The sequence below is a fragment of the Netta rufina genome (assembly GCF_964035555.1).
Source record: "Netta rufina genome assembly, chromosome: 5".
NCBI lineage: Eukaryota > Metazoa > Chordata > Aves > Anseriformes > Anatidae > Netta > Netta rufina.
Window position 1 is genome coordinate 65,344,658 of NC_140128.1, and position 18,544 is coordinate 65,363,201.

General features: G+C 49.6%; 1 long non-coding RNA gene across 4 annotated transcripts; it reads left to right on the forward strand.

The window, feature by feature from the left end:
- The first annotated feature begins 8,149 nt into the window (after positions 1 to 8,149).
- LOC311210382 lies at positions 8,150 to 16,220 on the forward strand. 4 transcript variants are annotated; one of them, XR_014618522.1, is made up of 11 exons: positions 8,150 to 8,679; positions 9,831 to 10,020; positions 10,156 to 10,257; positions 10,940 to 11,038; positions 11,757 to 11,830; positions 12,261 to 12,406; positions 12,538 to 12,780; positions 13,478 to 13,875; positions 14,672 to 14,770; positions 15,194 to 15,470; positions 15,965 to 16,220. It is a non-coding gene; the product is annotated as an uncharacterized lncRNA (long non-coding RNA). The 4 variants fall into 4 exon arrangements; XR_014618523.1 differs by having other exon boundaries at positions 9,853 to 10,020; XR_014618524.1 differs by lacking the exon at positions 10,940 to 11,038 and having other exon boundaries at positions 9,853 to 10,020.
- Positions 16,221 to 18,544: the final 2,324 nt, after the last annotated feature.

The following is an 18,544-nucleotide window of genomic DNA, read 5'->3' on the forward strand; positions in this document are numbered from 1 at the left end:
AAGGCCTCCCGCGGGCGCCCTCTACCGCCACCTGCTGGTGGGAAAGGGGTACTGCAGGCGGCCGAGGGGCGCGCATAGCGCGGTGACTCCCGCGGGCGCCCTCTGCCGCCACCTGCTGGTTTTAATCGGGTACTGCAGGCGGCCGGGGGGCGCGCATGCGCGGTGGGGTCCGGTGGCGCCCTCTGCCGCCACCTGCTGGTGGAGAGCGAGTACTGCAGGCGGTCGGGGGGCGCGCATGCGCGGTGACGCCCGCGGGCGCCCTCTGCCGCCACCTGCTGGTTTTAATCGGGTATTGCAGGCGGCCGGGGGGCGCGCATGCGCAGTGACGCCGGCGGGCGCCCTCTGCCGCCACCTGCTGCTGTTATTCGGGTACTGCAGGCGGCCGAGGGGCGCGCATAGCGCGGTGACTCCCGCGGGCGCCCTCTGCCGCCACTTGCTGGTGCGAAGCGAGTACTGCAGGCGTCCGGGGGGCGAGCATGCGCGGTGGGGTCCGGTGGCGCCCTCTGCCGCCACCTGCTGGTGTCATTCGGGTACTGCAGGCGGCCGGGGGGCGCGCATGCGCGGTGGGGGTCCGGTGGCGCCCCCTGCCGCCACCTGCTGGTGGTAAAGGGGTACTGCAGGCGTCCGGGGAGCGCGCATGCGCGGTGGGGCCCGGGGGCGCCCTCTGCCGCCACCTGCTGGTCGGAAAAGGGTACTGCAGGCGTCCGGGGAGCACGCATGCGCGGTGGGGCCCGGGGGGCGCCCTCTGCCGCCACCTGCTGGTGGTAAAGGGGTACTGCAGGCAGCCGGGGGGCACGCATGCGCGGTGGGGGTCCGGTGGCGCCCTCTGCCGCCACCTGCTGGTGTCATTCGGGTACTGCAGGCGGCCGGGGGGCGCGCATAGCGCGGTGACGCCCGCGGGCGCCCTCTGCCGCCACCTGCTGGTGTCTTTCGGGTACTGCAGGCGGTCGGGGGGCGCGCATGCGCGGTGACGCCCACGGGCGCCCTCTGCCGCCACCTGCTGGTTTTAATCGGGTATTGCAGGCGGCCGGGGGGCGCGCATGCGCAGTGACGCCGGCGGGCGCCCTCTGCCGCCACCTGCTGGTGGAGAACGAGTACTGCAGGCGGCCGGCGTGCACGCATGCGCGGTGGGGTCCGGTGGCGCCCTTTGCCGCCACCTGCTGGTGGTATTCGGGTACTGCAGGCGGCCGGGTGCCGCGCATGCGCGGTGGGGCCCGGGGGCGCCCTCTTCCGCCACCTGCTGATGGGATAGGGGTACTGCAGGCGGCCGAGGGGCGCGCATGCGCGGTGACGCCCGCGGGTGTCCTCTACCGCCACCTGCTGGTGGAGATCGAGTACTGCAGGCGGCCGAGGGGGGCGCATGCGCGGTGGGGCCCGGGGGCGCCCTCTGCCGCCTCCTGCTGGTGGAAAACGAGTACTGCAGGCGGCCGTGGGGCCGTGCATGCGCGTTGCTTATTACGTCGTTGTTTTTTTTGATGTGTAATTTCCTACGCTCCTAGGTTTTTCTTCATATGTAAATCACACAGAATCACAGATCTTCTAGGTTGGAAGAGACCTCAAGATCATTGAGTCCAACCTCTGACCTAACACTAAAGTTTGAGCTAATTCCCGTGGAAAATATTTCATTTACTTTCTTGGTTGTATTGTCCTTTCTATGTTCAAAGCTGAGGCATAAATACGGTAAATTTTGCTTCTAGAAACACCCCAGTTCTTTTGTCTGCACTCTGCATGCTGTAAACTAGGGATAGGCACAAAAAAACCCAAATAAATAAATAAATAAAAGAACACAGCTGCTGCTTCTCCTGCTCTCTTTCTTGTGGTTTGCCCCCTCCCCTTTCCCAGGTGATTGGGTTTGGGTGCTGGGCGGGGCCAAATGGTATAGGAGCCCCAGGCACGGCATCAGAGAGCTCCTTCTGCCTGGGCTGCTCTTTGGGGTCAGTGCTTTGTTGATGCTTCTGTTAGCTACATGCAGGGTTCTGTTGGTGGGTCAGGGTCTGGTACGATCTTTTAGAGGAAACCGATCTAGTAGTATGTGCATTTATTGCTTGAAGCTCTTTGGAGGTGATTAATTGTTATAGCACATTTATGGATAGGATGTCAATGTTATTTTGTGCGTTTGCTTTGTTGTTCTAGGTCCCTCGTGATTTTTGCAGGGTTACAGGGCAGATGCCACCAGATCTACCCCTTTTGTTGTTTTTGTTTTGTTTGTTTGATTTTTTTTTTCTTGATTTTTCTTTTTCTTTTTTGGAAGGGGGTTTGGGATTTGAGCGTCCTATTTTTGTGGGTTTGGGATTTGAGCGTCTCAATTTATTGGGTTAGGGGTTTTAGGCATAGGACTTCAGGGGTTTAGCGTGGTAAATAATTTGGGTTAGGTCTGTAGGGGTTTCGAGGATGTTTAGGGATAGGGCTTGAGGCTTTTTTGTGTAAGGGCGGGAAGGGCTAGGGTTACAGTGAGTGCTGTTAAATGTAGTTCTCGAAAACTCGGCCTCTGATTGGCCGTGCTGGCTGTCCAGGGAATTCTGGTAGGTGTAGTTTTCCGGCACCAGGCTTCCGGTAGGCCGTCTTGACTGCCCAGAGCATGCCGGGAGATGTAGTTCTGGGACTCCGAACTTCCGGGAGGCCATGTTGGGTGCCCAGAGCATGCCGGGAAATGTAGTTCTGGGACTCCGGACCTCCGGGAGGCCATGTTGAGCGCCCAGAGCATGCCTGGAAATGAAGTTCTCGGGAACTAGGGTTGGGGTTAGGGACTAGGGCTGGGGCTAGGGTTAGAGTTTAGGGTGCGGGTTGGGGTTAGGGTTAGGGCTAGTGAATGCTGGTTCTCTGTGTTTGCAGATGACGGTGAGCGTGTTTAAACTAATTCCAGTTGAAGAAGTTTCAGTTACTTACTTGGTGCCGTTATCAGTTCAACATTAAAAGCTGCAGCAAAAGCAAAAGGGGATTTTTGCTTCTAGAAACACCACAGGTCTCTTGTCTGCTCTCTGAATGTTTTTGAGATAAAACAGATTTTAAAAAACAAAGGAAAAAACAAAACAAAACACAGCTGCTTCTTTTGCTCTCTTCCTACTTTCATGTGCTTTGCCCCTCCCCTTTCCCAGGTGATTGGGTTTGGGTGCTGGGCGGGGCTAAATGCTATATGAGCCCCAGGCATGCCATCAGAGAGCTCCTTCTGCCTGGGCTGCTCTTTGGGGGCAGTGCTTTGTTTTTCCTTCTGTCCGTTGCAGGGTTGTTTAGGCAGGCTGGAGTCTATGGATTTCTGGATTTTAAGTGCTTGGAATTCACTTAGTAGAGGGATGTTTAGTAGGGGCTGCTGGCTCAGTTTGGGGCGCGGTTGTCACTGCAGTTATTTTCCTGCAGCCAATAGAGTAAAATTCCAGTTTGCCTTTTAGAGGTGCTATAAGTGGGTAAAGAGAACAGATGGAAGCGTGTGCCACGTGGGGTAGGCAAGCGGCTGAGGTACAGGAGGGGATGAGAGTATGTGATTTTTTTTCTGGGGATGAAATGGACTCAATTTTGTTGGTGTATAATCTGTTCTGCTCCTAGATTTTTCTTTCAACGTGAAGAAAAGTTTGAGCTAATTCCAGGTAGGAAAGTTCCAGTTACTTGCTGGGTCGTATTGTCCTTTTAATATTCAAAGCTGCAGCAAAAGCGTGGGGATTGTTGCTTCAAGAAACACCCCAGTTTTCTTGTCTGCCCTCTGCATGCCGTTGAGCTAAAGCAGACTAAAAAAATAAATAAATACAGGAAACACACACACACAAAACAACAATAACAAAAACAACAACAACAAAAAAAAACCACCATTGGGTGATGTGTTGTGAACGCAACGATCATTTAATCCCTTTGTTTTCCCAGGTGGTGTGGATGATACTGGTTGCACTGTTGGAGCTTGGATTTGGAGAGGAGGAACAGGTGAGCATAGTTGTATGTTGCATCAGCAGTAGTCAGCATTGTGGAGAAGGTTGGGCATCATGACCGGCATGCTAGTGAATGCTGGTACTCTGTTTTTGCAGCTGATGATGAGCCTGGCAATTGCCTAAGATGACGATCAGTGCCTGTGCATTTCTTGAGGCGGAGGGAATTTACCATGCAGCAACCTGAGAGCTAAGTTGGGGGGCACCTGGTATTTGCATATCTGGGGTGGCTAATGGGAGCTGGGAGCCAGAGGAGCATGGTGCCTGCTGGCTGACTAGACTTGGTGCCACGGAGAGGGTGGTTCAGGCTGGGTCACGTTCAGGCTGCTTGTGGCTGGGTCACCAGGCTAATAGAAGCAGCGGGATTATTTTGTAGCGTGAGTGCGTGTGCCAGGCAGGACGGTTTCCTTCTGTTCGTCTGTCCTGTAGTGCTGCTTCTGCAGCGTCTGTTCTGTGCTTCTCGGGTCTTGATATCCTTCTAGCTTTTTACACTGGACTGACCAGACAGGGGACTTGGTAGCGGTGCTGAAGGGCCTCAGTGCTTGTTTTGTCATCGTGGCTCTGATCCGAGCACTTCTTGTCTTGCAGTCGCTGCTTGAAATGCAGTTCTGTTTCAGGTCTCGTGCATCGTATTCGGTTTGAGATGGCGTCTGTTTCCATCCTCACTCTTGCGGAAGTCATCTGGGCCGCATCAGGAGCTCTTGCTTGGAAATTGATTTCCTAAGCGTCGTCTTATGTGATTAAGGAGGTATTGGGGAGGCAAGGACAGTCCCCTGACAAGGACTGTATATCTCGAAACAAGACACCGGAACTCACGATAAGGAAGCGGCAGACGGACAGAGAAACAAATGTAAGGACTATAAATCTCAAAACTGGACGTTGGAATTCATTATAAAGACACAACAAAGGGAAGAATTAGCAACAGCCAGCTCTTGCGATTAAGAAACATGCCAACTCAGCGGATTCCTGACCAAAGGTGAAAAGTACACTGTGAGGAAGACTCGGGGTCTTCCTCCCAAAGACCCCTGCCCATGTCCCAAAGGCCCCTGCCCACAATTCTTGGGAGGCTCTACGCAGGCGCAAGGTGCCAAAAGGCTAATTAGCATGAGAAGCGAGGGAAGGCGGGGGTAGGTAATGAATATGTATAGGCGCCGGTAGAATATTGATTGATTGTATAAATTCAAGACTGCTTTCTGCTTTGGGTATGCACGATAGGTGGAGAGATCCCCCGTGCATCCAGCGCTGCAATAAAGAATATACCGCTTAAAGGAATTTCGGCTTCAATCTTTGAATCATATGGGGTTTTCAGTCCCCATCCTTCTGGTCTCTTGCCTTGAAGGCAGGCTTTTTAGGCCTCCATCACCCCAGTTCTGGCAGTGTCTTCCAGTTGCGTGTCGTGACATTTGCGTCTCTCCTTGGGTCTGGTGCAGAGCACCTGTTGTGACTTGCTGTTGCCATAGGGCTTCCCTCCGGGGCTCACTTTTTCTTGCGCCTTGTGTTGTGTGTTTTGTTTGTAGTGTTTGCGGCGTGCCTGTGTGTGTATGTGTTTGGTCTGGAGCTGTCCTGCCTGGCAGTTAGTGATGACAGCTAACGTGGCAGTGCATGGGTGTGCTAATACATTGTCCGGACTGTGTTGGCGAAGGCATCTGGTCTGCCTCTGCGCACGTACTGAAGGGCAGCAGGCACAGTCATCTCTGTGGTGTTTGTCAGATGTGTGTGTGGGGGGGAGAGTTGAGCTGCTTGTGAGCAGCTGCTCGCATAGTGCTTGAACGGTGTGCTTGAGGAGGAGGTCTGTCGAATCTTGAAAGCTTACAGATAAGGGGTTTTTGAAACTTTTATTTTTATTTCTCTCCTGTCCCCAGTAGAGTGTAAACCTTTGGAGGAACCTGTCACAGGAAAGAGCTCCTTCCGGAACTGTTCAGCGCTCCGTAGGCAGCTCGGTGACTGGCTTGGTCTACTTCTGAGGTGTGCTGAGGCAAGGGGGCTGCTGTTTTGAAATGATAATATTGTAAACGGGGTCCCTTTGTGTTGTTGAGGGATGGGTGCTAATGCTGGCAGCTGAATGATTATCTTGTGACCGTTTTCATTTGTTAAAGCTGAAACACAGTGTACAACGCGGGACTTGACCGGAGCTGCTTTTGGCAAGGTGAGCGATGAACAGATGTAGCAGGTACTTTAGGGGTGCAGTTGTCACTGCAGTTACTTAACTGCACAAAGTACAGTAAAAATCCTGTTTATATTTCAGGGGTGTTGTAGCTGGCCTAAGAGAGCAGATGGAAGCATCTGCCTCGAGGGCAGGTGAGGGAGCAGAGGTTAGGGAGCAGATGAGAGTAACTGTCCCAGCTGTGCTGTGGCTTTGGATGCTGCTTCAGCCTATGCTTTTCTTTTTGTTTCACAGGTGTGTCGCACAGGCTGAGTGGGGCCAAGCTGCACTCTGAAGAGCAGCACGGGAAGGGCGGGCTGTTTGTGAGCTGGATTGGAGCAGAACTGCCAAGTAGCATGAGGTGACCGTGAAGGGTCTTGCTTTGCAGGTGCCATGGCAGGCTCTCCACAGAAGCGGTTGAGGATTTGAGAAGAGGTTGCAGATCATCGAGGAGCGACACGTGCAGGGACGGCTTGAAAACGGTATGGCTGCTTTCTCTTCTGTTTATCAGGTGTCCCAGGCAACGTGGGCTGTGATGTTAGCCTTTAGGATCGGAACAAAGCAGGCGCTGATGGCGGTCTTCTTTGGTAGGCAAAGAGGTGCCCGAAGCCCCCTCCTGTGCAGCCTGAGCACGCCTCGCTGAGGATGAAGCCTGCTTTCCAGCAGTTCTGGAAACTGTGTTGAGGCTGAAATGCTGCGTCTGTGTTCGGGTTGGGGTTGCACCTTGGTGAGTGTAGGGATGGGTTTTAAGTGGGTGCAGCGGAGGGCCCGGCCCCAGTGTCCTGTAGTGTGTTTTGACCCATCAGCATAGCCTTTTGGTTCTCAGGTAGCCTGCTGAAGTAAGTGATTTTTGCTGCGAGTGGAACGGAATTGATTTTGTTGGCGTATAATCTGTTCTGCTCCTAGATTTTTCTTTCTGCATAAATAAAAGTTTGAGCTAATTCGAGCTGAAAAAGCTTCAGTTACTTGCTTGGTTGTGTTGTCCTTTCAATATTCAAAGCTGCAGCGAAAGCGTGGGGATTGTTGCTTCTAGAAACACCCCAGTTCTCTTGTCTGCCCTCTGCATGCTGTTGAGCTAAGCCTTATAAATAAGTAAATAAACCACAGCTGCTGCTCCTCCTCTTTCTACTTTCTTGTGCTTTGCCCCTCCCCTTTCCCAGGTGATTGGGTTTGGGTGCTGGGTGGGACCAAAAGGTATATGAGCCCCAAGTATGCCGTCAGAGAGCTCCTTCTGCCTGGGCTGCTCTTTGGGGGTAAGTGCTTTGTTTTTCCTTCAGTCAGTTGCCGGGTTCTCTAGGCAGGCTGGAGTCTATGGATTTCTGGAATTCTAAGGGCTTGGAATTCACTTCATAGAGGGATATTTAGCAGAGGTTGCTGGCTCACTTTTTTTTTGGGATGGTGGGATACGCTCCTGTGTTTGATCTGTATTTTAATCTCTAGATGAATCAACCCACTTGTGTAACTCTCCAGAGGACTAAAACCAGCTTGATGACATGCTACAAGAGGCTTGACCGCGTTGGTGCAGTATTACCAAGAGACTGAGCAGGGTCACCTTTTTCATCTGCAGAGGGTATGTCTGTCATTACCCCTGCCGGGGCTGCTATGCATTCATGGCCTTGTGGCATTTGTGGACTTCAGTTTGTTTGTTTGTTTGTTTGTTTTTATTTGTCTGGCTCTGGTCTCTGTGTTTGAGTCCTCTGCATGTGCGGCACTGTTTGCGTATCCATTGTGGATGTGACCTTCTCTCTTTGTTTCTTGTAGCTCAGGGCGTAGGCACGGAAGCTTGAACGAAGCATGAGGGTGAGTGGACAGCAGTGGGGGCCCCGAGTTGGTCGGTGGACTGTGTGAGTCTGCTTCAGCTGTCGGGCCGGCTTTGCAAGTGCCTTGCGACAGCAGAGTACGTCTCCTGCCACGTTTCTGACACGTGCCAGACGTCAGCGGTTCCAGGGTTCCAGTTCCTGAAATGCTGGAGATGCTCGGAGCACGAGAGGAGCTGGGGCGGCTTCGGGGGGCTGGGGGAGAGGGGACAGGGGAGAGGGGGGCGGCTGTGGCGGCGGGGGGGGGGCAGAGAGGGCAGCAGGAGGAGGTGCCGTTGCGTGCGTGTGGCCGACGCCCCTCTGGGTTGGCTGGACTGCTCCGTCCCGAGGCATGCTGGGAGCTGTAGTTCTGCGCTGCCGGGCGGCCACGTGGGCTCCGGGCTGCGCGGCCGGGCCGGGGCCGGGGCCGGGGCCGGGCCGTGCGCGCCGGGGGGCGCAGGTTGCCGCTGGCGGCGAGCGCGGTTGCCGGCGGTGAGGCGAGCGAGAGCCTCCGGGGGTGCCTCCTCGGACCGTCGGGCCGGGAGGGGCGGGGGGTGTTGAGGCCGGGCACGGGTCCTCGCTGCGCTTGATCGTTGGGCTGCGCCGCGCCGCGCCTCGGAGGCTTTCCTCTCCCTGCGTCCTGACAGCCGGCTCTCTCCTTGTGCTGCGGTTCACCGGGGCAGAAGCAGCTCCCCGCCGCTAGGACCCCTGCGGGGTTTGTTGCCGAGCGAAGGTGGCGCACCGGGTAAAGCGAGGAAAGCCGCAGCTGGCGTGCTGCGGTCGCAGGGTTCTCAGGAGAGAGAGCAGCCCGTCCGTCCCGACTGTCCAGGTAAGTCGCAGCGACCTCGGGGTGGAATCAAGGCGTGCTCGTAAGCTTCCTGCAGCCCCGGCTCAAAGGCTTCATTGAATTTGCGGAAGCGCGAGCTGCTCGGCGCTGGGAAGCGCAAAGGGAAGGAAGGCACGTAGTGCCTGCCGAGTCGTAGTAGCCTCTTAGACCTAGAATGAATTGGCCTGTCAGGCTCTGTCTGTTGCTCAGTCTTTGGTACGAGAGGCTAAACTTTGTCCCGCCTCAGCTTTCGGAGTTGTCCTAGGAATAGACTGGTGCTTGCGGGGCTTTCCAGGACGCTGGTTGCGGTCAGTGAGGACAGACGTGAGAGGCAATTTCTGTCTGTCTGTCTGTCTATTGGTTATGTCCCAAGAGTTTTGCTTGAACTGTGTGCAATAAAGGAGGCCTTGGGCCTGTACTGAGCAGCGAGAGAGAGCAAAACTCTGCGTAAGCACTGGCCGTGGCAACGTTGCTTGGGAGTTGAGCGGCTGGGGGTCTTTCCAGAGGTGGGGGGTCTTCCCAGCGGAGCTCGGTACGCAGGCAGAAACGTGACCTTCGAGGTCTTTGTTTGTCTTGCGCTGCAGCTGTGGTATTTGACCCATAACTGTATGGAGTTGCTGAATTCTAGAGGGGATGATAGAGACGTCCCTGGTTCAGCCTTTTTTTTGCCGCAGTCCTTGCAGAAGTTCTGGAAAAATGAGTAGTATCCTTCTCTTTAAGTTCACCTTTTAAAGAGTTCTTCCTGCAGACTCCTGTCTCCGTGGTTTAGGTACGTGATTTGTGTGAAACAGAGCCAGACTTTCCTGTTAACGAGTGCCCTGACTGAAATTCCCTGTTGTTGGAGAACAAGAACCATCAGTGGTGCTTGGCAGTTTAAAACCTCTTGGCTTACGCAAAGGCTAACTTGCCAAAGCGAATGGGAAGTAGCCTAAAGTTCAGTAAATGCGCTGAATAGAAAAGGCCGTCTTCTTGACGGGAAAAGAGCTTTGCAGAACGTGAGCTTTGTTTCCCGTAGGGCTCCCTGCTTGCCCACCTGTTCAGCGATTACTGCAGGCTTTGACTGGTCCCCTCAGGCCCAATATCGCACACGTGCTGTGCTGCAGACGGTGCCTTAGCTTCCTTGCCGTCTCGTGCTGCGTTACTTGTACCTGCAGAAAACTTACTTCAGTGTCACAGAAACCCCGTGGGAAGCGTTCCCGACTCACGCTGGTAGGACCATCCCGTCGTGGCTGGTAAAATCCAGGAGCAGGACGATGCTTGGAAGAACGTCACCTATGGAGGAGAAAACAACAGTCTCCTTCCTGTTAGGCAACAGGTTTCCAAGACTGGTTTCCCCACCCCCCTGTGCGTTTTGAAGGAGGCAGTCCCTAAGCTGATGCAATCCAACTATCCAACTGCATCTAAGATGCTGGTTGTTACTTCCATAAGCTATAAAGGAACTTAATGTGTTCTGTGGTTTTTGTTTTTTTTTTTTTTTAGGTCGAGGCTTGTGTGCGTGAGTTTGGCTTGTCGCGATGGCCGGTGTAGATGATCGCTCACGTGCCCCAAAGCTCCTTGTGCTGATGCTGGATCTGCCCCACGGTAAAGGACCGCATGCTGTGTGTTCAGCTTTTCTTCCTTACCGTGTCATCCGTATGTATGTATTTAGTTCTCTGAAGGAAAGGGTGGATTTTTCGTGGGTCCCTCTGTGCGCGTGTCGAACCAGGCTGCAGTAAATACGCGTAAGCGAGTAGGCTGCTGCAGCGCGTCCTGGACAGTATCAGGGTGCTACTCTGCTAGCAGTGGAGAGCTGGGTGAAGGTGCCCAGGGTAAGGGCTTGTTCTGCCTCAAGTTGAACAGAAAGTTTCAGGAGTTGAGCATCCCAGGGGATGTTTGTAGGACTGCTGTTAGACGATAAAGGTTCAGATGGCTGTCGACGAAGGGGATTTTGTTGGTTCTTTCTCGATAGCTGTTCCTGCCAAAGATCGCGTCGGTCACAAAAGGTAGTAGTAACCTTGCGGTTTCTATGTTCTGTAGCGTTTGTACTAAAATACACTGGCAGATGAATAAATGAGCAGGTACAAATACACGTGACTCTATAGCTGAGACTAAATAATGTGCAGTTTCTTCTGTGTTTTATCTTTCAAAGCACGTTGTTGCTGAGCGCCTGAGCTTTTTGCTCGCATTACCGAGGAAAGGGAATGGCAGTGCTTCTTCCCCCCTCATCTCTCTTTTTTTTTTTTTTTTTCCCCCCCCCCCCTCTCCTCTTCTTCCTCGATGACAGGGACTCGAAATGTTTTCCTTGGATGTCCACGTGAAAAACGAAATAAATAAATAAATGCTGATGGTGAAGACACTGACAGAATTGGGTGACATTTTCAAGGTAGAGGAGGGGCGAAGAATGTGGAAATTCCTGGTACATTAGTGGTGCTCTGTTAACAAAACTGACGTATACGCCACTTGCTGTTCCTAGTTTTTTGGTTTGGTTTTCCTTTCAGTAGTCTCCCCGAAGGCTTTTGCGGACACACGGTGTATCTTTTCTGTTCTTCCAGTATTCGTTTGTCAGGAAAGACGACCATGCAATCCGAGGGCTGTGGACAACCATCTACCAGGTGGTTGTTGCAGCCTCCATCGGTCATGTTATTTGTGCTTTTAGCTCGCCCTCTCCTATATCTTGAGTTGAATTTTTTTTTTTTTTTTTTTTTTGGCAACGCTATGTTTGCAGTGATAGCATTGCTGCCGAGGTATTTTTTGACTAAAAATGATCTTAACTGTAGTAGTGAATTCACAGAGTGTGGCTTTGTGTAACGACTCCCGTGATCACAACTTTTTTTTTTTTTTTTTCCTTTGTCACAGATAGGAGGAAAGCTCTTTCCAGAGAGATGGAAAGAAAGTTGTTTCAGAATACGTTCAGAATGTCTGAAGTTGTTTCGGAATTTTTTTTTTTTTTTTTTTTTTAGTAGTTAACGGTAGTACAGCCCACAGAGCAATTTCTTTGTGCGTGAGAACTCGCGGGTTAACTGAAAGTTACTTGTTTTATTATAAAACTAGGATTTGAAGCCACGGGCATTCAGAAATGCATATGATATGTCTTGTCACAGTCTTCTAGATCAGCTAACCGGAATGAGAACCAATCTTCTGAAAACACACAGGGATATCGTGGGGCAGGATGAAGGTAAATGGACACAATTATTTATTAATATTCTGGTACAGCTATTTAATTCACCTAAGTAGTGTTTCTGTCCTCGGTGTGGGAGAGGAAGTAGACTTTGCATCGTTTCTTGGGTCAGTCGTCCTTCCCTAGATTCTGAAGGAAAAGAATGAAATTTCTGCCTTCTGTCACAAAACATGTTGTGCGTGCTTGGAATTTGAAAATTAAGTTTCATGGGTGAGCTTTCCTGTGCAACAGGATGCAGTAGATGTTCTTATAGTGATGGTGAAAGGAAAGAGGGGCTTTATTTGCCTTTTGCTTTTCCTTTGTTTTGTAGAGGGAGGAAATAGTGATTTCTAGTTCTTAAATGCTAACACTGGAAATGGAAGCATGCGAGGCTTGTATTTCCTTAGTCTTAAGGTAGACTAAATTTAGATACCTTGTTCTGCTGCAGACTGCCTTCACGGCGTTCCTGTTGCTCAAAGGGGAAATCATCAGGAGTAGTTGAAAATGATGCCTTCACCCCTTCGGGAGATTGATCCAGATCAACCAAAAAGGCTTCTTCATACACTTGGCAGTCTGTTCAAACAGGATGAGAAGGTAGGAGAAGTCTTGCTATCTGCTGTATCATTATTTGAAAAGTAACTGAATTGTAACACGGAGGCAGATACTCTGGTAGTGAATTGACGAAGCAATTGTATTTTACTTATATTAAAAAAAAAAAAAAAAAGTCTTTTCAGGGTATGATGATAGATGAAGCAGATAAATTTGTTGCTGGGCCTCAGAATTAAGATCAAGCGTCCTGGAGAGCCCAATACTCCAGCATCACTAAAGAGAGAAGGCGTAGCATGTCGCCGCTATTGCGACGGCCACAATCACTGTTGTGACAAACCATGTTGGTGGGAAAGGGCCACCCTGTGCTGCTGGATCTCCGTCACCATATCTGAACCTCAAAGGCATGCCAACAAATAAAGGTATGTTGGAGTTGTTGTAGTACAGGAACTTGTGTGGTCATAAATGGACATAGTGTGCAGAAAAAAAAAAAAAAAGGTCTCCGTGCTTTCTGTGTTAATTCAAAAGGACACGTAAGTTTTAGAGTTAATTGGGACTGAATTTCTTTGGTCGGCTTAGACAAACAGGCTGTTGCTATAGGTAACGAAGTCCTGAATGAGCAATAATTTTGAACTGTTTCTAAAAAGTGCTGAAACCTTTCACCACGATGGTTTGGCGGTAGCAAGGATTTCATTTCAGCTTTTAATTCTCATTTGTGTATTCTGTAGTGGGGAAGGGAGAAGTGGGGAAGGAAAGTGTGTTTAAAAAAAAAAAAAAAAATTAAAATTTCTCACAAATAGTAATTTACCCACCTGTTGCAGCAGAGTCGAAAGAAAAATTTGCTGGAACTGGGGGAAGGAGGGGAAACTTTAGTTTACTTTAGTCACTGAAATGGGAATACAGCAAATAACTTAACGACAGTCATATGAGACGGTAGCAGCCCAAAAGGAGGTATTCCTGTGGTTGCGTCAAAGGGTGAATAAAACTACTGAAGTGATCTGACAGTGCTGAGTAACTCTCTACACAGTACTTTCAACAAGAAGGGATGCAGAATAATGTCCTTCTGTGTTTTTTGATCCTGCAGTTATATGCACTACTAAGCTCCTTCTTAATTTTCAGACACTGGTATCAGTACTGTCCAAGATGGTAATGGAGAGAAGAAAGCAGAAAACTGTCAGTTGCTGGAAAAGCAAATTGATGGCTTGTCTGTGCAAATGGCTTCTTCGGTTCCAGCTGTTAAGGGAGAGGATGAAATGTCACCTGGTGACTTAGACTCTCTACATGATGAGTTCAATTGCTTAAATGATGCGAAGATGGCTTGGATCATAAGCCTGGTACCAATGCACTTGTTCGAGGGCCTCTAAATTACAGCGTGGCTGGAGATGACCAAAAACGAGTGATGGAGTCTACTTCTGAATCTGTGCCAAATTGATTTAAAATAACACCTACAATGTTGGAGGGAAGCGATGCTGGTATTAAAATCAGAGTGGTGAAAGAGGTTCGCAAACGTGGAAGAAGTAAGTTCTTTATTAGTGTATTAAAAATAGGCTAGGGGTACAGAAGACTTTTTCTTGAAATGAGGATCTATTTTGAAAATAAAACCTCAGATTTGGAATGATTTTTGATTACTCGTGTACAAGTAGTGGAAGAACAAGAAAGTAAGTACACGTATTCACAGTCCAACTTTATATCCTCACCGTCCTTACTGCAGCACTCTTAAGCAGGCTTAATCACAGCACCATTCGTGTTTTCATAGTTGGTTCAGAGAAGAAAACACAGAAACCAATGAAAAAATACTGTTGTTTCACATCTAAGGTGTCCGGTTCATTCTTTTGCGCTACTTTTTTTTTTTTTTTTTTTTGTTAAACTTTATACGAGACAATCGTGCTCATGCTCCACATAGATCGGTCATCTTGTAAAGAGTAGTTATCTTAAACCTCTGCTTTCAAAAATGACAGCTCTAGGTTGAAACATGGCTTGGTATCCCTTTGTTTCTATTAACTGCTGATCATGGCAGCGTGTTCGTGGAGATACAAGGCTTCTCTGCTGATTAAACCTAGTCTGCATTTTCCAAGGGCAGGTGTTTCTAGATACTGCTCTTTTAAGAGAACAAAATTCAGCGTTACATTTGAATATCAGCTAATCGATATCACTTCAAATTATTGGCATGCTGGCTTTTTTTTCTTATGTGCATTACTGTATGCAGAAATGGGAAACTCTAGGCTGTGTTGTTTTTCCTTTTGGCTGTTGAGATTTACTGAAAATGCATTTACAAGATCTGTTTCTAATATCTGTTTGGATCTCTTCTTTAAGATCGTGAAAAAAATCTTCTCTCTTCTTGAGGAGGTACGTACAAGGACGGATGGAAACTCAGAAGTATTTCATTGAATTTGCTATAAGGGAAGGAGCAAGGTTTGTATAGATACGAATGATTCAGAGTTAAACGCTAACGTTGTTCATGATAGCAAATCTCAATCTTTTCCAAAACAAGTGTTTTGTTTTGACATACTGAAATTATTACAGTTTCAGCGGTCAAACTGCCGTTGTATTTTCTGAAGTAAATGGTCGTTACCTAGAGCTGAAGTGTGAAATAGAAAGATATGGGTGGTTATGGAAGAAAGACCCAGAATTTGCGTGGGTTGGGGAAAGATGGCTGTATCAAATTAAATTTGCCATTCTGATGTCAGAAATGAGGGAAGCTCTTCCATGCTGGAAACAGAGAGCCTCTGCTAATACTGTTTGTCGTGGCAAAATAATACTGAGTTATTTAACTGCTGTTTTTGGAAGAAGAAATGAAATTACTTCCCTAGGTTTAAAAATCGTGTCTTAATACAGCACTTAGAGAGAACGCTAGAGGAGCTAGAGTTCAACAGCCTACCCAACAGAGTTAATCAGGTGAACGGTAGATAATAGTGTACCAGCCAGAGGAATACGGACCGGGAATGAGTTTGCTGTGCCGCAGAAGAGTGGAAGAGGACGTAGCTGTTGCCCTCGCCATCCTGGCGGTCAAGTGATCTTACTGTCAGAGTCTGAGAAGAAGCAGCAGAGCTTTAACTTTACGAACCTCTATCGGCAGAAGCTGGGCTGTAACCTTAAGGACGTGCTATGAAAGGTGTGGCTTTTTTCCTGTGGAGGGTGCTCTTTGCTCAACAGGCTGAAAAAAATAACCATTGCTGCCCCTCCTGCAGGTGGTGAGAATTTACTCACTTGAATACTGTCATTAGCCGTTTTACGTGCAATAGGCAGTGGATCGCACTAAAATGGGGCACTGTCAAATGCACACAGTGTCTGCATTGTGGAGAGATCCCATCTGTTGTGTGTCGTGTCTCCCCCCCCCCCCCCCCCCCCCCCAATAAAAAAACAAACAAACAAACAAAAAAAACTCCCAGAAACACCTGCACTGGTAATATTGCATGTTGCCAGCACAGAGACGAGGGTCTTGTTCCCAAGAACTGCTAGCCATGCCTTTAAACTTGAGATTCAGCGTAGATCGAGAGTAAAGAAACTGCTGTTGTGTTAATGAAAGCTAAAGACAGCCCTGTGACTGTTACCACTTGGTGGTTACTAAACAATCTACCTCAGACTCTCTTCTGTTTTTATCTGCAGACATTATGAAAGCGCACCTGAGGCTTCCCAGGTCCCTGACTTCAGTTCTCTTTCATCCCGTGAGCAGGACGGAGATTCTTCAGGTGGCCTTGCCTTGGCACACGCTGTGCTTTGGAAGCACTAAAAAGAAATGCTTTTAAAAGTGTGCATTTATTTTAATGTTCATACAAAAGAGACTGGTTTTGAACAGTGTTGTTACCGGATCACTAATTTGATATTTTAACTGTATACATTTTTTTGAACATAGGTGTGTGTGTGTGTGTGTATATGTGTATATATATATATATATGTATATATGTATATATAAAATGGTTTATTTTATATATATATATATATATATAAAAAATAAACCGTTTTATTAATTCTCATTAAGTGCTGATCTGAGGAGTCTGTAATGGGCAGCGCTGAATTCCTCGAATTGTCTGTCACCAACAGACCGCTAATATTTTTTGTGAAACCAGTCTGCATATCCTGAAACCCCACTTCTGGTAATAGCTGCGGAATGTGTTTGTTACTTACCTCCCGGTAGCACGTACCCTGGAGCACCTGCCTCATCAGTCAGCTCAGCCTGTACAGGGTGTACATTTTTGCTCCAAGGCTAAAGTGTTAAAGACACCAAGTTCCAGCTTGCCAAATCCTTGGTTACCCGAGTTAATATCCTCCCTTCCGTTCCTCTTACTCTTTTGTTCAAAGGTAATGTTGTGAATCACAGAAAATGCAACGAAGACTGGAGCACCTGCACGTAATTAATATTTTCCTTTTAAACGGTAATGTGCCAGTAGTAAGTGGCTCTTCAGATAATTTTATTTTCGGTTGTTCTCATTTAAAAACAGTCTCCTGCTCCTTTAACAGCTTTCTTTTAAAAGACAAGTTGAAGTTGTGCTGGCGTTAACAAGCTCTTCACAAGGTACTGGGGCTGTCCTGAGGATTCCACTTGACCAGCCAGCAGAAGAGGCAGGGAAACATACTTACGTTGATGGCCTGAACTTCTCTTCCTCTTCCTCTTTTTAGTACTAGCCAGCGTGTGTGAGACATCTTTTCCTTCTCCTGTGAAGCAGGGGGCTGGTCTTTCTGGAAGAGGTTGTTTGACCATTGGAATTACACCAGTGAGATTCAAGAAGGAAATTAAATCCAAAAGCAGCAGCGTATCTTTATTACTACGTTAAGTGAGAAAGTGACACGTGGAACGAACTCGTTATAAACAATTCTGAACTCTTTTTCTTATCGGGAACGTACTTATCTGTACCGTTGAACGTACTTGGGGGGGGAAAAAAAAACAAAAACAAAACAAACAAAAAAAAAACCAAACCACAGTAGTACCTTGGAATACATAGGGCGGTTCATCCCTTCAGGATCATTACACGGCAGCTGTATGTCACCACAATACGCCTCTTTTGCTTAATGGTGGACTTCTAAGAGGGAATTTACTTGGGTCAGGTATACTGTGTGTATGTGGTTTTATGCGTGTAGAACTGCCTGTACTACGCTATCTCTTAAATAGGTGGTGGTAAGAGGAGACAGCTTTCTTCTAGTAGATTCTTACTTAAGTTTCTTTAGTGATTCCGGGGGCACTCACTTGACCGCGATGTGCCTGAGCAGGGCCTGTGACCTGGTTAGCATCTAAACCTCCTCCTCTGATGTGGTACAGCTGTCTGCTAAATTAGTTACAGAAAGATGGTGACTTTAACTCAGACAGTTCTCTCTTACCTCGCTATTGTTTTATCTGGATAATTTGAATTTGGATTAGAGCGGCGGAGGGAAAAGATGCCTTACGCTGAAACGGACGCGAGTCTGTGAGAAGAAAGCCAGGCGTCCTTGGAGACTGTGCCAATGAAAAGGCGAAGAAAAAATGAGTGGAATAAATCTCAGTGCACGTAGTCCTGCATCCCGAAGGGAGCACAGAAGGAAGGTTGCTTGCTTAGAAGAGCAGTGGATGCTTCGTGCCCGCCTTAAAGAGAATATTAACAGAGAGAATTCGTTGTAAGACAAGCTGCCCCGCGGGGTGTGGGTAGCAAACACGTTGGAAAAAATACAGCCACAAGCTCCGAATGGCACAGTAGGCGAGCTGTGATCCGCCCGACAAGGCCTCCCGCGGGCGCCCTCTACCGCCACCTGCTGGTGGGAAAGGGGTACTGCAGGCGGCCGAGGGCCGCGCATGCGCGGTGACGCCGGCGGGCGCCCTCTGCCGCCACCTGCTGCTGTTATTCGGGTACTGCAGGCGGCCGGGGGCCGCGCATAGCGCGGTGACTCCCGCGGGTGCCCTCTGCCGCCACCTGCTGGTGTCATTCGGGTACTGCAGGCGGCCGGGGGGCGCGCATAGCGCGGTGACTCCCGCGGGCGCCCTCTGCCGCCACCTGCTGGTGGGAAGCGAGTACTGCAGGCGGCCGAGGGGCGCGCATGCGCGGTGCGGTCCGGTGGCGCCCTCTGCCGCCACCTGCTGGTGGAGAACGAGTACTGCAGGCGGCCGGGGAGCGCGCATGCGCGGTGACGCCCGGGGGCGCCCTCTGCCGCCACCTGCTGGTTTTAATCGGGTATTGCAGGCGGCCGGGGGGCGCGCATGCGCGGTGACGCCCGCGGGCG